General features: G+C 36.1%; 1 protein-coding gene across 2 annotated transcripts in view; it reads left to right on the plus strand.

Moving 5' to 3' along the window:
- Positions 1 to 14,431, plus strand: part of TDRD3 (tudor domain containing 3) — a 153,708-nt gene that overhangs the window by 22,675 nt on the left and 116,602 nt on the right. The window contains exon 1 of one of the 2 annotated variants that reach the window (XM_072410486.1): positions 5,166 to 5,184. The exons of the other annotated variant lie outside the window; for it this stretch is intronic. The gene's annotated coding sequence lies outside the window, so the exon portion shown is untranslated. Of the gene's footprint in view, positions 1 to 5,165; positions 5,185 to 14,431 lie in introns of those variants that run through there. 2 annotated transcript variants of the gene reach the window in all.

Below are 14,431 nucleotides of genomic sequence, written 5' to 3' on the forward strand. Positions count from 1 at the left end.
AGTGATCAGAAGGGGAATAATCTTTCAGAATCCTTTTTTTCTAGATTTTCCTCCTTTAAAATTGGGTGCGTCTTATACGCCGAAAAATACGGTATATTGTTTTTAATAAGGGTAAACTGGGCTACAGGCTAAAAATGAAAATATTTTTATTTAGAAATGTTTATATTACTTTTACAAAACAAAGTAACGTTGGTTATTAGTTAGAAACCTGCCTTTTTCAATCTTTTTAACATTCAGATTCTCTTTGAACCCCTGCTATACATTAGCATGGTAACCGGTGAGAAGAATACCACCCTGTCCCATCTGAACTGAGAGGTAAAAATTGCTCATGGCTCAAGGAACCTCTAGGAACTTCTTGAGGAACCTTGGGTTGCACAGAACCCTGGTTGAGTAACACTGGTCCAAACAGTAAATTAATGTCAGCCTTTTCTATTCTTGTGTACAGAAGATCTCAGACTGACAATGTGCAGTTCAAAAGTGGCGGTGTTCTTCCTTAATCCTGAAGAATGTGTCAACCTAGTAATGTGTAGTGATGGGTAGTGCCTGCTGAATTGAGACAGCCACAAGCTTCTTATAATCCTTGGATACTTTGCGGTGAGATCTTCTGCCCTAATTTCTTAAAATTTTCTTGACCCTCCTAACTTTTGAGGGTTTCTACAACTCTAAAATTTGCATGTTGAAGCATCTTTCCTTAATTCGCTGGGATTGTGCAAATCATTTAAAATGGCTTCTGCTGTTGTGCAGATCAACAAATTTACCAGCAGTTCCTAAATTCTTTTTCACATAATTTGACAGGTTTCATGGTTTACCATCTACCAAAAACTGTAATTTCAGTTTAGATTTAAAGAAAATGTAAATGTTGTCCTTTTACTAAATTCTGTTCCTGTTTGGATGGGGACCTGTTGCGGGTGAGGCAAGATCAATATATTTCTGCAGAGACTACTAAAACATTGTAGAAATGTCTTTTACGTTTATATCGCCTTTGCTAAGTAATTGCTTTTTTTAAGGAATCCTCTCATGTTCAATTTCTCTTGGAAGGTGCTTATGTTTTCTCTGGCTTTTTTTCTGGTTTCCTCTCTCTTTTCACATGCTTCCTTTACATTGGTTGTGTAACTTGTGTATCTCTTTCATGCCATTGGACAGCAAATAAAATCTGTTTGTTGCACAGGTGGAATAGGAGTGCACAACCCGAACTTTTGTAAGAAATAGTGCTAATAATAAGCTTCATGTGGTGATTGCTCCAAGACAGGAAATATTAAAATTAAAACATAGCTTTTTCATCTTTTTCATCTAGAAAACCACATATTACATAAAATTAAAGATTAAAAGTTGAGCTTGGTTTTTGAGCAATACTTTTTTTTTTGTTAAAGCGTAACTAAACTCAACATTTTCACTTTACATAAAAGGGTAGACAACCCTGTAAAGCAAAAAATAAAAAGCAAAAATAATTATTTTTTATTTTTTTAAAGTGCAACACCTTTTTAAAAAAAAAAAAAAAAAAAAACAGAACAAAAGGGTGCAGCACCTTTTAACTCTGTCTTGATCATCCCGGCGAATCGGAACACAGAGTCTCCCGGGATACCTACATCACGCATCCCGGGAGGCTCTGGGTGCTGCTTCTGCATATGCCAGAAGTGGCATTTCTTTTCTACTTAGGGAAAGAGGTGCTGATGTCGCACATGTACAGTGAGAACGGCTCTCTTTTTTTCTTCCCCGAGTACGTCACCCGATCGCACACCTACGCAGTGCGAAATCGGGTGACATGCCTGAAGAAGACGATATATTAGATTAAAGATGGAGTTGTCATTTTTTTGTTTTCAGTTTAGTTCCGCTTTAATAGTTACTTAACTATTCTTAATTAGTTCCCTGAAGCCTCCAAACATGGACATTCTTTGTAAGCAAACAAAACTTTAGTTTGCTTTTTACAATGCAATATACATGTCTAAGTGGGCTATACCGAGGTTTGAACATTGTATTGAGGAATGCAGAGAGTCCTAATGATATGACTTAAATCTTTAGTTTTTATTTGAATTTTGAGCAAGCCAAACTTCTGTGGTGCTTAGGAGGATATCAAAAACCAGATTTGTGTGAAGTGTCAACAACTGGGTATGGATCTTTCATAAAGCTTGGTTTACAGGCTTGCTTATTGTAAGCACTGGGCAACATAGAGAGGGAGTAGACCCTCTGTACATGGACTCAGGATCTTTAGTTTCTTTTCAAACCTTATATTGATTTTGCTTCAGGTGCAGTCCTTGATAGTTAGTCTTTTTTTTCTCTTACAGCTTCTTTTTAGAATTTGTCTACTTTTGTAAAGTTTCTTTGTTACCTATAATAATTGTAGTATATTTGTTTGAAAATACAATGGTGAAAAAATACTAAAGAAAGTCTTTCCTCATAAAGTTGTAATTGGAAGAATACAGTACCGCAGAGAGAAAAAACGTATTGCTTTATAGTTTTTGCACTTAGTTAATTTCCCTTAGTGAGTGCCAGTTGTCAGTAACCTAGGGCTCTTAGTTGTTACTTGTACTTAAGACTTTTAAATACTTATGTGGTCATAGAAGTGTGAAATCCTCTCTTTGGAAGCCAAATCAGTAGTTTAATTCTACAGTCGCTATCTTGCTCAGATCCTTCTATCTCCTTTGAGCTTTGTAAGTGTTTCCTTTGTTCTGTTTTTTCACAGAACTAAGTTTTTGTAAGATCTTCAAGACTGCAGGTCAGTATGCCAGCAGAATGTTATGCTTAGAGATTTTGCTATATAAAACATAATTGTTAAAGGAGGGGCAGAATCTTGGCAGACTGGCTGCAAGAAGTTTTTTTGCACTATGCTTAAGAACAGAGTACATTTCTACACATTCATTTAGTGGACTTAATTTAACATTTATACAGAAGCATAGTGTATTGTGATCCTGTAAATATTACGAAAAAAGGAATACAGAGACAAAGTACAAGGTTTAAGTGACAAGATAATATTGGACCCAAAACCCAGTTAGTCTGTTTAAATTTTCTTTTTTTTCCTTAAACCTGTGTGTTTTTCATTGCTGTATAAATTGTTTTCCTCTTTTCTCCATTCAGAGTTGCAATGCACACCTCCAAACTTCTAAGTGGCACAACTTTAGTCAGACAGTAAGTTTAAGGCTTGTTATTTCTTGCAATTTGGAGAAAGTCCATAAAAAAGTAAAGCGTGATCTGCACAGGGAGTTGAGGTGTATAATTAATAAGCACAGAGAGTAACCTGCATTAGGGGCATAAATAGAGGCAAGGTTAGGTTTGAATATGATGACCAAGGGTGTGATTGGCCACTGCATGTATAGAGTATGGCTTAATCAACAGCAACCAGGTATATCAGTACAACCTGATGACTATAACATCATTGCAGTCAAAAATATAGCAGTCACAATAATCATACTTAAGGCAAAGTATAACCTCTATACCAGAGAAGGGAACACTGATATACTCATGGTTTTGTATCTTTATTTAAAATACCTGGTGATCATGCTATCAAGGTCATTGTTCTGGCACTTGAGATTATGATGTGACAAAGCTTTGTCCCTGTCTCCCAATTGTGCTTCTACATACCAGCCCAGTCACGCAAGTCTTTTTTGAGACTACAAGAGATGTTATGCTGTCAGGCACCACTCTTGTTGTCATCAGAAAACCTGCCCTGTAAAATACACAACCATTGCTGGAGTGCATGCATGTAGACAGGAAGTTGCTGCAGGATATCAGCATAGAGATTCAGCAAAAAAAACAAACTATTCTTTAGGAAAAAAATGACAATTTATGATGGACAGAGCATTATCAAACTAAATGAAATTCAGTTAGGGATTACATGTACTTTATGCTGGCTTAATATCCTCTAGATTTGCTATAGCTTTCCTCCCAAGCAACTAAGATATTTGAATTTCTTGGTTGCAGTCACCATCTACAAGGATCTTCACACTCAGGAAAAAAGAATTTGTCACTATCTCCAGTTTTGTTCTCATCTATGTGCAGTGCCTTTAATAGAATAAACCACATAGTCCTAATTTTTTTTCATCTCAAGCAATAGGATTTTTGCATTTTCTTCTTTAACAGTTAGAAATATCTTCCTAATGTGTACAAATGGGTGTGTACAATGACATCCCCCTCCTTTGAACCCCAATTCCTCTGGAATGGGGAGATGTACAAAACCAAAAATGTAGGTGCAAGTGGGTTTTTTTTTTTTTTTTAATAATTGTGCTGTGATCTGTTCTATGGAGAGAGCATAGGGTCCTGAATGATATTATATGATTAGGTCAAGAGGGCTTTGAAAACATTTGTGGATGTTTGCAGCTCCTCGTTGTCTTTGGGATAAAATTCTTTAGCATTAGAGCTGTAGAAATACTAAAATGAATTTTGTCAGATTTATGGGCATTTTATTTAATGTATTTCAATGCTCCAGTAACACCAAGTATCTGTTTTTTGTGGTTATCTATCGGTGACCATGGACAACTGTGTACTTCTAGCCCTTGTTACATCACAGTTGTAATTACAGTTGCTAGATGGCATATAATCTTCAGCAAATGTGTTACCACCGTTCCTTATTTTTCCAAATCCTTCTAACATCCGAGACCCTGCAGGTTAATAATCGCTCCCAATGTCCTGTATATTTTGGCCTCTGAAACCTGGTTTTTGGCTTTCTATTTCTCATTGTTATTTTGTACCAGATGAACAAATCATCTAGACTGAATGGTAAAAATTCTGAAATTGCTTCTCACAGTTATCAGTCTAAAACACATTACTGTCCCTGGTACATGCAGCAGCATGATCTGACAATAAAAAAAATAAATAAAAAAAAATCCCTCAGTATTAAAAATGTATGTATCTGCAAACTATTCAAATACATATAGCTGCAGGATTTATGTGCCACCGCTCAAGCGAGTTACGCTTAGGAAAATAAATATTTTCCATTCAGTAGTGCAGCACACAGCAGTTTCAGCAGAAAGGCTTAAACTCTTCGAACTTGTAATGTGTATTAGTCAAGTCAAACACTAGAATCTTCTGTATTGTACAGTAAATGCAGCGGACATTTGGTTTGTGACTGTGCTTTTGGCAATGTGAGCCATGCAGATTAGTTTGCTTTATGTTTCTTTATATAAAGTGAAACAAGACTGATATTTCTGGTATAGGAAAACCACACACCCAAATGTACAAAGGCTGGAAAAAGTAAGTTCAATTGAAACAGGGAAATTGTTTGGGGTTCTTTGGTAGCAGAAAGGAGTGATGGTAACCTCTGTGCTAGATACATTTGGTAAGCCTTTTTACAGTGTAGTTAAGAGTATTTCCCAGTGACATATTTGCGTTTTGATTTTTTATGTGTACTTTTTAAAAATGTTGATGTTTTTTGTAGAAAATCTGTACTTTGCTTTTTCATGTTGCCCAGCAGATCAGTATAGTATCATGCATAATTTAAATAACGGATTGTTCTTTGAGTACATTGTTGTTGATCTGTTGTATGCCATATATTTATTTTTTTTGCTAAATTAGGCTTTCTCTTTTTTAACATGGGAAACCCATCCTGAAACAATTTTCTGGTCTTGGGGAATTCTTCTCTAAATCCTATATTTACTGCTCTTGGTACATTAGCATAGTGGCCAGTGGGAGTAATGTCACCTCTACAGAATTAGTTCATTTGTGTCTGTGGTACATGACTTTATTTTTGACCTATTTGCTCATTGTTCAAGTAACCTCTACAGTGTTCTCTCCAGAAATTTTTTTCAACCAGGTGGAGGAGGCAAGCTGTAGAAGGGTGGTCAAAAAGTTGGTGGGGCAAGACATGACCAATTTAGTGCTCTCAGTTATTTATGCCACAGGTATCCAGTAACCCCTATTATTGTGCCAGTTTTCTACCTACCCCCTCCCTATACATTGATCCAACTTTCTAATGCCTGTGCCCTTAATATGTCCTATTTTTCCATTTTTTGTAATATGCCCCAACTGTTCAGTAACTTGTATTTTGATCCAACTATAGTTCTATGTTTTAGGAGTGTTTTGTAAATTGTATACATTTATAAATTGTACTTGTGTAAAAAAAGTAGTAAAACAAGTTAGGCTTATTTCACATTAGCAGAAAAAAAACTGTGGCATTTACCGCTCCAGTGTGACTACCCGCAGTTGCTAGGCACTTGGAATTGGTAATAGGCAGTAAGTGTCAGGCTTTTTTTAGGCCTATTAGTTTTTCAAGCAGCAGTGGTTCCTGGCACGAGGAAACAGTAAATGCAACCTTACTGCCAGTGTCAATTCAACCTATATTCAGATGTGGCCTCTAAGGGCCTTTATCTAGTGTGGAAGTGGAACTTTCATGGAAAGAAAAGGTTTTCACCTGGTCTGTCCACAAACCGAGCCCAGGGAGTACCATGTTAACTCAGCATCCCTGTGCTTTTCTGTGCTCACTGTTCTGTCCAGTGCCCTTATTTTCCTTTATTCAGGTTTAATGCGTTTTGATTGGTAGAGTTTTAATGATGTCATTGTAATGAAATTTTAGGAGGAGTTAGCCAAAATTGTCCCCCGCTTGCACCTACATTTTTGGTTTTCCACACCTCTCTGAGCACAGTTATAGTTTTGTGAAAGATAGGTATAAATTTAGGGGTCCCATCCCAATGTCCCATTGGTCCCCAATTTGCATTTTAGGGCTCCTAGGCGCACTTTTTTTGAAAAATCAACCTGATGTTTAGTTTTTAAACTTGTGACTTATATATATATAATAAAGTATGTAGCAGATGGGAGTGGGACATCCAGTGTCTGGATCTCATCATAGCTGAGCGCTGGTAACTGCTTCCCCACCCACCTATCATCAGCAGCTCCAATCTTCTGAACAGAGACATTCAGGTGGGCAGGGGAGGCATGAGTGCGCTGGGAGAACTATTCTCTAGCAACCTTTGGAAGAGCCCTAAGGTTCCGCAGAACCCTGGTTGGGTTACTTTGTAGATGCATCAGAATATTTTTTATGATGTCCATGAATCTGTTCATGAAATCTTTTAGAAAATATCTGAAAGAGATCTGTCCATGTTTCGCCATGAAGCATGGCCACCATAGCAACTTGCTTTTGCTGAAGCGAGAACATAAAAATTCCTTCAAATTATCAGTGGTTCCAATACCAAAAGACATTTTGTAGAAATGGTTTGATATAAATAAACTGGGTCAGATATGCTCCTATTTCATTCTTTTTCCTTTATTTCTCTTCAGAAATAACGAATTGGCATTAATATATTTTACTTCTAGACATAGTCTAGTATATTTTAGCAAATATAGATGTAGTAGTTTAAGGATTGTGAGCTCAATAGCACAAAAATCACAAAGTCTTCCAAGGCTAAATTCCTCATTTGTTTTGTAAGATTTTAAGAAATGGATTTTGAAGTAGAATTTGCAAAACATATTTTTAGCTTCTAATTTGGCATTAAATGTACAAATATTCCCAGTTGCTAAAGAAATGATAATGTTACAGAAACTGATAGATTGGAAATTGTAGAATTTGCTTTTGTTTTTAGCAAGGACTACTGGAGAGTTTGCCTGACCTGCTACTTTACAGTGCACATGTGTATTAGATGAAGAGTTGGTGTTCTCCTGGCCCCTTTTAGCCTGGTGCACCACCCAGCACTTTTCAGTATTCACTCATCTGTTTTTGGGTGGTTACTGAAAAGTTGGGTCTCAATACAGGGGTTGCCACTTGCCTACAACTTATTCCAACCCAGCTTAAAAAAAAAATATCTGGGGAGGATACTGAGAGTGTATATACTTTTAATGGCTTTTACCCAAGTGAGTTCACTTTTTTTAGGGTAACATTGCTTTAGCAGCAGTTTTTTCTTTTTTATATCTTGTTAAGCATTATTGAAATATCAACAGCAATAAACAATGTTAATGCAGGTTCAAAAAAACCCTTTCTAAGATGAAAAATAAAAGGTTGGCTTTCTGTTAATGTGATCCTGATGCTCATGACACCAAACAAAACATGAAATTGAAGCTAAACTGTTTGGTTTTGGCCAGCTGTGAATGGTACTTAGCACTCTTTCACCTTCCATTACTACATATGACATTTGGATGTACAGTAAACACTCAGTGGACACATCAGATGTTTTTTCTTTTTTCTTTACCATAGTCATTTTAAAAGCAAGCTTTACGTGCTTTACATATTTCTGTCATTACTTATGGCATTCCTCTGAGATCCTGGAGTTGTCACAACATATGTGCCAATAAAAGGAACAGCAATACAATGATCATTTGAGCATAATCTATAAATATCCAAAGCAGAATTTGAGAAAAGTAGGAAAGTGAATAAAAAAAATAGAAACATTGCTGACATACATAAATGGAAGCACTGGCAGAGATGCTGACTTGCGAAACCAGATGCAGAGAATTACAGTTCCAAAACAAACAACAAAACATGTAAAATTAAAGTATATGTATGTTCTTTGTTACACTGTCAAGAAGATCAGAGTAGGAAGAGCCCTCAACGCTTCCTGTGACTAAATGAAAGGTGCACTTTGTTCAGGGGAGCATGAAGCCCAAGCTGGAGAGTAAAACAACAAAAAGTCACTATAAGCTCTTGCTCCTGGTGGCTTTTGTTTTAGTTCTAACTATACACGGTGCTTGTCCCAGAATTTTTTTTAACCCCCCTAGCGTTCTAATTGTCAGTTTTTTGATGCAAAAAGTGATCCTATTTTTTTGTGGGCCTGTAATTCTTAGGATTAACTCACGGGTATGATAATTATATTTATTTATTATATTATAATCATAAATTATAATACATAATTATAAATAATCATTTTAAAAAATAATGAAATAATAGACAACAATGTAATCTTAAAATAAAATATAAAATTAAAAATGTACTTTTATTTTTATTTCATGTTGTATGGTGTTTTTGTACTGTAAAAACCATTTAAAAGCAGATTACATGGTAATCTGAGATAGTTATAAATTTGAGATATTTATAAATTGGTTGACATAAATATTAAAGTGGAACAATGGACCAATGACTTCCAAATATTTGTGCTAAAGAATAGATATTCTATTTCTCTTCTAAAAGGAGAAATGTCATTCTTAAAAATGTAAGCAAATTAACCTCTCAGGCCCTAAGTTACCTTCTTAGGAGACCTTGCTTCTAGATAGAGATTTTTTTTTTCTTTAGTAAATATGGTTTTATGAGTACACATATTTTGGATACAACACTTCTACGCAGCTTATGTGTCTGTACAGAAGCTCTCTAAGATTAATGCAGTTTGTGAAGTCTGAATTTATCTGTGATAACAAAAACCTTTTCTTTTGTTAACATAGATTTGCAGATATAGCTGAAAGTCATGTAGATGTTTCTGTACTTCAGTAATATTGTACAGGTGAACTCTAAGGTAAATTTGCAACCACAAAGCATAGTCCATCTCATTAAAACTTGGGAATGAAGTTTTTGAAATACTTAAGAGACTTGAGTTCTATAAAATCATATTCCCTGGGATTCATATTGGAGGGCTGAAATTGTATTTTGTGACAAGGGTGACATCTTGTGGCTCCTTTGAGAAGTGAACTAGTTCCTACTCAGCAGAAAAGCACAATGGAAGGTAATATATTTTAACAGGAGCAAGCGCAAACAAGCAAAACCAAACAACTTCTTTTCTCAATGTTATCATATTGGAATAAAAAGATGCAGGGACTGCTATTTTTGCTGACTGAAACCCATCACAATGTTTCATGTCATGTTCCAGTGTGAGAGAAATAAAGGATCTTGTAGCTATTGAAAATAAGAATTGTACATTTTAGAGAAAAACAAAATAGGGTGTGACTCTTTGAATAATCATTAAGTATCTGGGCACGGCTTGTTAATCAATGTTTGCTTTTACTGAATTGTCTTTGTCTGGCCTGTGCCTGCATTTATATAATCTGTGTGGATAATATCAGCTCCGAAAATGGTCAGAAAAGCAATTGTAGGTCAATATTTATTTTAAATGAATGTGAAGTCCGATGAGCAAAGTTACGATGCATTTCTAATACAACTTCTTTTGTAAATGATGGCAGTGAGTTTGTTCATAGTTCCTGGCTTGGTTTTGGTTAAGTATAAAACATGTCACCACCGCTATCTTTGAGAGAGATTGGAAACTATTAGGGGATTGAAATTTCAAAGGTTTGCCAAAACTGACATATTACCTTTTGGGTTGCGGAACCCATTTTGTCACTGTTTTTGTCCTCCGCGTCTTTGCATCTTTGGATCCATGCACCTATAGATTTTTGTTGGATGTCTGTTTTGAAGTGATTAGTGCAATGCAGACCAACCAGGGTTCCTCCAGAGGATGGAAGTTCTTTGAGCAGTTTGTGCCCCTCAGGTCACGGATATCGGTGATTTGTTTGGCTATCTGTCAGAGTGCCGATCTTCCTACGATTACTGCACTACTATACTGTGAGCTGTGCTTGTAATTATTTTAGCAGGGTTTCCCTGAAGACCTGAAAGTTATTTCATACCCCCCTGGTTAAAATCTAAATAAATCCAATTATTTAGTGTGTGAGGTGTCTTCTAATAATTTCAACTATGTTCATGGTTTCAGCATTTTCTCTAGTGCATTAGAGAGTACCATTACCCTCAGGGTTTGCTCCAGGGAAGCTTAAAGTGTAATACCCACAGCCACATATGTGCACACCTTAGGGGTAGTTAGCAATATTCTATATTGTGGAAGAAAACTGGACATTTTGAAGAATCTATGCAAACACAAGCATAACAGAAACATCATACTCCAATCTTAATGTACATGGCACCCCCCCCCCCCCTTCACTTGAACAAAGACCTCCATTGCCACAAAAGTGCAGATTTACCTGTGACTATGTGTGCCTAGGTTGAAAGCACCATACACATTACAATCTGATTATACAATTTTTGCACAAGCTTCTTTGGATTTACTAAAACCCTTTGATATAAGGCCAATACATTTGTATCCGATCAGACAGTCCCTTGATTTTGGTGTATCTGTAAAGAGATTAGGTTGAGCTGTATGGATACGTAGAGAGGGCTGCTGTTATGAGAATGAATGTGTATTGAAATATATTGTATGTTCTTTGGATGTTAAACGTTTAACATGTTCCATCTTTCTGTTCTGTATTGTCCCTCTTAAAATTTGTGATGCGTTTATGCCACATATATTGTACTGGTGTTGACCTCTGTCTATAGCACTTTAAATTTTGAAGAAATCTTTTGCTGCTTAGTTTGAAATGATATTTTTGTGTAGTTTTGTTTTAAATGTGGGATAAGGGACAGTGACAACGTTTTGTCTTCTGCAGATCCCAATAAAATGCTTCAACAGTGCCACCCTGTGGTCAGAACTTCAATTACACAGCTGTAATGACCAAACATTGTATGATACAGATCCTGAGCTCTGCCAACATGTTACAAATCCTTGCATAGATTGATGTTAAATTCATTTGTATGTATATGAGGAAGGCTTTTTATTATGTCAAATCGATCACCTTTTGCACCACTGCATTGTATATTACAAGCACTTTTACAGCTATGTGTAGTATTTTATACATAGGCTGTAAATCAAGATACAAGTGTCCAGATTATTGTGACTGGACTTATTTACAGTACTCACTTTAAATCCAGGACATCATTCTCAGAAAAAAAGGAAATGATAAAATATTTCCAATTATCTCACAAAAATTTTCTAGCTTTATGTATTTGAGCCTGAATGCATTTATATAAAAAATTGCCATGGTAATTTATTTTGTGGTTAACTCTAGGCTGATGGAACAGTGGGATGTTTAAAATTGGCAAGTCATTTTAATGATTTTTTACAGCCAGGTAACATTCCTAAGACTTAATCCAACAAAGTCCAGTCCTAAAAATAAACTGTGGGGACACATTAGTATTTGTAACACTAGGTAAGGCATTGTTTGGAAAGCTTTGAGATATAAGCCTTTGATAATTTGTTTGTATGTGTGTGTGTGTATGTGTATATATATATATATATATATATATATATATATATATAATAAATCTACAGTTGAGGGGTTGAAAAAAATATTAATTTAGAGCAGCTACCTACCATACCATATTTCAATTTCTAACTACTGTAATGTAAGTACAAAAGAATGTATTATCTCCTTCTCTCTCTCCCCCTTCTCTCTCTCTCTCTCTCTCTCTCCCCCCTTCTCTCCCTTCTCTCCCCTCCTCTCTCTCTCTCTCTCTCTCTCATTGATGTCCTGATATAATTCAGGCTATATAACCAGCAATGGCTGGATTTTGACTTCTTTAATAGTATTTTTCAGTGCAGTCCTACTCATGTCATGATATGCTGGGCTGCTGTTTATATATCGCCAGACTGTATGCTTATGTTTGCTCCTTTTTTGTCATCTTTATTTACATATATAAGGGCGATATTTGGGGTAATGCAGTGAATTAATTTCTCCTATTTCCCCAGGTAATTAAACAAATGTCTATCTCCAGTGTGTCTGCAAAATCTAATCTCACCAGATGTGGTTAATTTCATGAATCATTCATATGTATTAAACTTTATTACTGGTTATGTAACACTCTTGAACTTTAAATGATTTATTCATGGAAAAAATGAAAATAGTTTTTCTCCCATTAGATAGAGAAATGTGATATTGACTAATAGAAAAGTCATTTAAATTCTTCTTGGCCGCAGGTATTCGCATATGGATAAAAAGACCAAATTTGTTTAAAATCTACTTATCTCTGGATAGGCTGTGTACGTGTAGTACGTGGAGTTTTCCTGATTGATTGGATGTAGCACTAAGTGCTCACTCTTGAAGGTTTCTTTTAAATAATGTATGAAACTTTTATTGGCTCTGTTAAATTTGGAGAAACCTGTAAAGCAAGTAAAAGTTTTTCAACTTAATTGAGTTTTGCTCCACAGGCATTACGGCCCCCTCATTTTTTTTTCTTCTTCTTTGTAAGATGAGTTATTGCTATATGGTTATCTAAAGTTGTGTATATTCAGGATCAAACCCAGCTTTACCAATGTTTGAATGCTGAAAGTTATTAAAATCTATAGAGGTTGGCAGGATGTTTAAAAGCCATATTCTCTGGTGGTAAAATGTAGAGCCTGACTGGTATCCTGTAACCGTTCAGCCAGTTGTCTATAATCAGAGCACTTAGAGTTAGGTCCATAAATATTTGGACAGAGACGTCTTTTTTTCCACTTTTGGCTCTGTACATTACCACAAATTATTTTAAATGAAACTTTCAGCTCTAATTCAGTGGGTTGAAGAAAAAAATTGCATAAAAATGTGAGGAACTAAAGCCTTTTTTTTACACAATCACTTCATTTCAGGAGCTCAAAAATAATTGGACAAATTAAAAAGCTGAAAATAAAATGTTCATTTCTAATACATGGTTGAAAACCCTTTGCTGGCAATGACAGCCTGTAGTCTTGAACTCATGGACATCACCGGATGCTGGGTTTCCTTCTTTTTAGGGCTCTGCCAGGCCTTTACTGCAGCGGCTTCTAGTTGCTGTTTGTTTGTGGGCCTTTCTGTATGAAGTTTAGTCTTCAACAAGTGAAATGCATGCTTAATTGGGTTCAGATCAGGTGACTGACTTGGCCATTCAAAAATATTCCACGTATTTGCTTTAATGAACTCCTGGGTTGCTTTGGCTGTATGTTTTGGGTCATTGTCCATCGGTATTATGAAACGCCTCCCAATCAATATGACTGCATTTAGCTGGATTTGAGCAGACAGTATGTCCCTGAACACCTCAGAATTCATTCAGCTGCTTCTGTCCTGTGTCACATCATGGATAAACACTAGTGTCCCAGTGCCACTGGCAGCCATGCACGCCCAAGTCTTCACACTGCCTCCGCCATGTTTTACAGATGATGTGGTATGCTTTGGATCATGAGCTGTTCCACTCATTCTCCATACTTTTTTCTTGCCATCATTCTGGTAATGGTTGATCTTGGTTTCATCTGTCCAAAGAATGTTTTTCCAGAACTGTGCTGCCTTTTTTAGATGTTTTTTTTTTTTTTAGCAAAATCCAATCTAGCCTTTCTATTCTTGAGGCTTATGAGTGTCTTGCACCTTGCAGTGCACCCTCTGTATTTACTTTCATGCAGTCTTCTCTTTATAGTAGACTTGGATATCAATACACCTACTTCCTGGAGAGTGTTGTTCACTTGGTTCAAAATACATTTTCAGTGCTCAACCCAGAATATTTTTAAGCCGGATGGGAAGAAATTTTAGGTGAGTGGCAGCCCCTGTATTGTGACCAAACTCTTTGGTAACCACCCAAAAACAGCCGGGTGGGTGCTGAAAAGTGCCAGGTGGTGCACCCAGCTAAAAGTGCCTGAGGAGAACCCTGCATTTTTGTCTTATCTTTGTGTTTTAGTGTATAAGTACTATAACCATTAGGAACATCAAACTTTATTGTAGCTTTCACAAGAAAATGTACAACCCTGGTTTTCCCCACCAATTT

The sequence above is a fragment of the Pyxicephalus adspersus genome, chromosome 1 (genome assembly GCF_032062135.1).
Source record: "Pyxicephalus adspersus chromosome 1, UCB_Pads_2.0, whole genome shotgun sequence".
Classification (NCBI taxonomy): domain Eukaryota; kingdom Metazoa; phylum Chordata; class Amphibia; order Anura; family Pyxicephalidae; genus Pyxicephalus; species Pyxicephalus adspersus.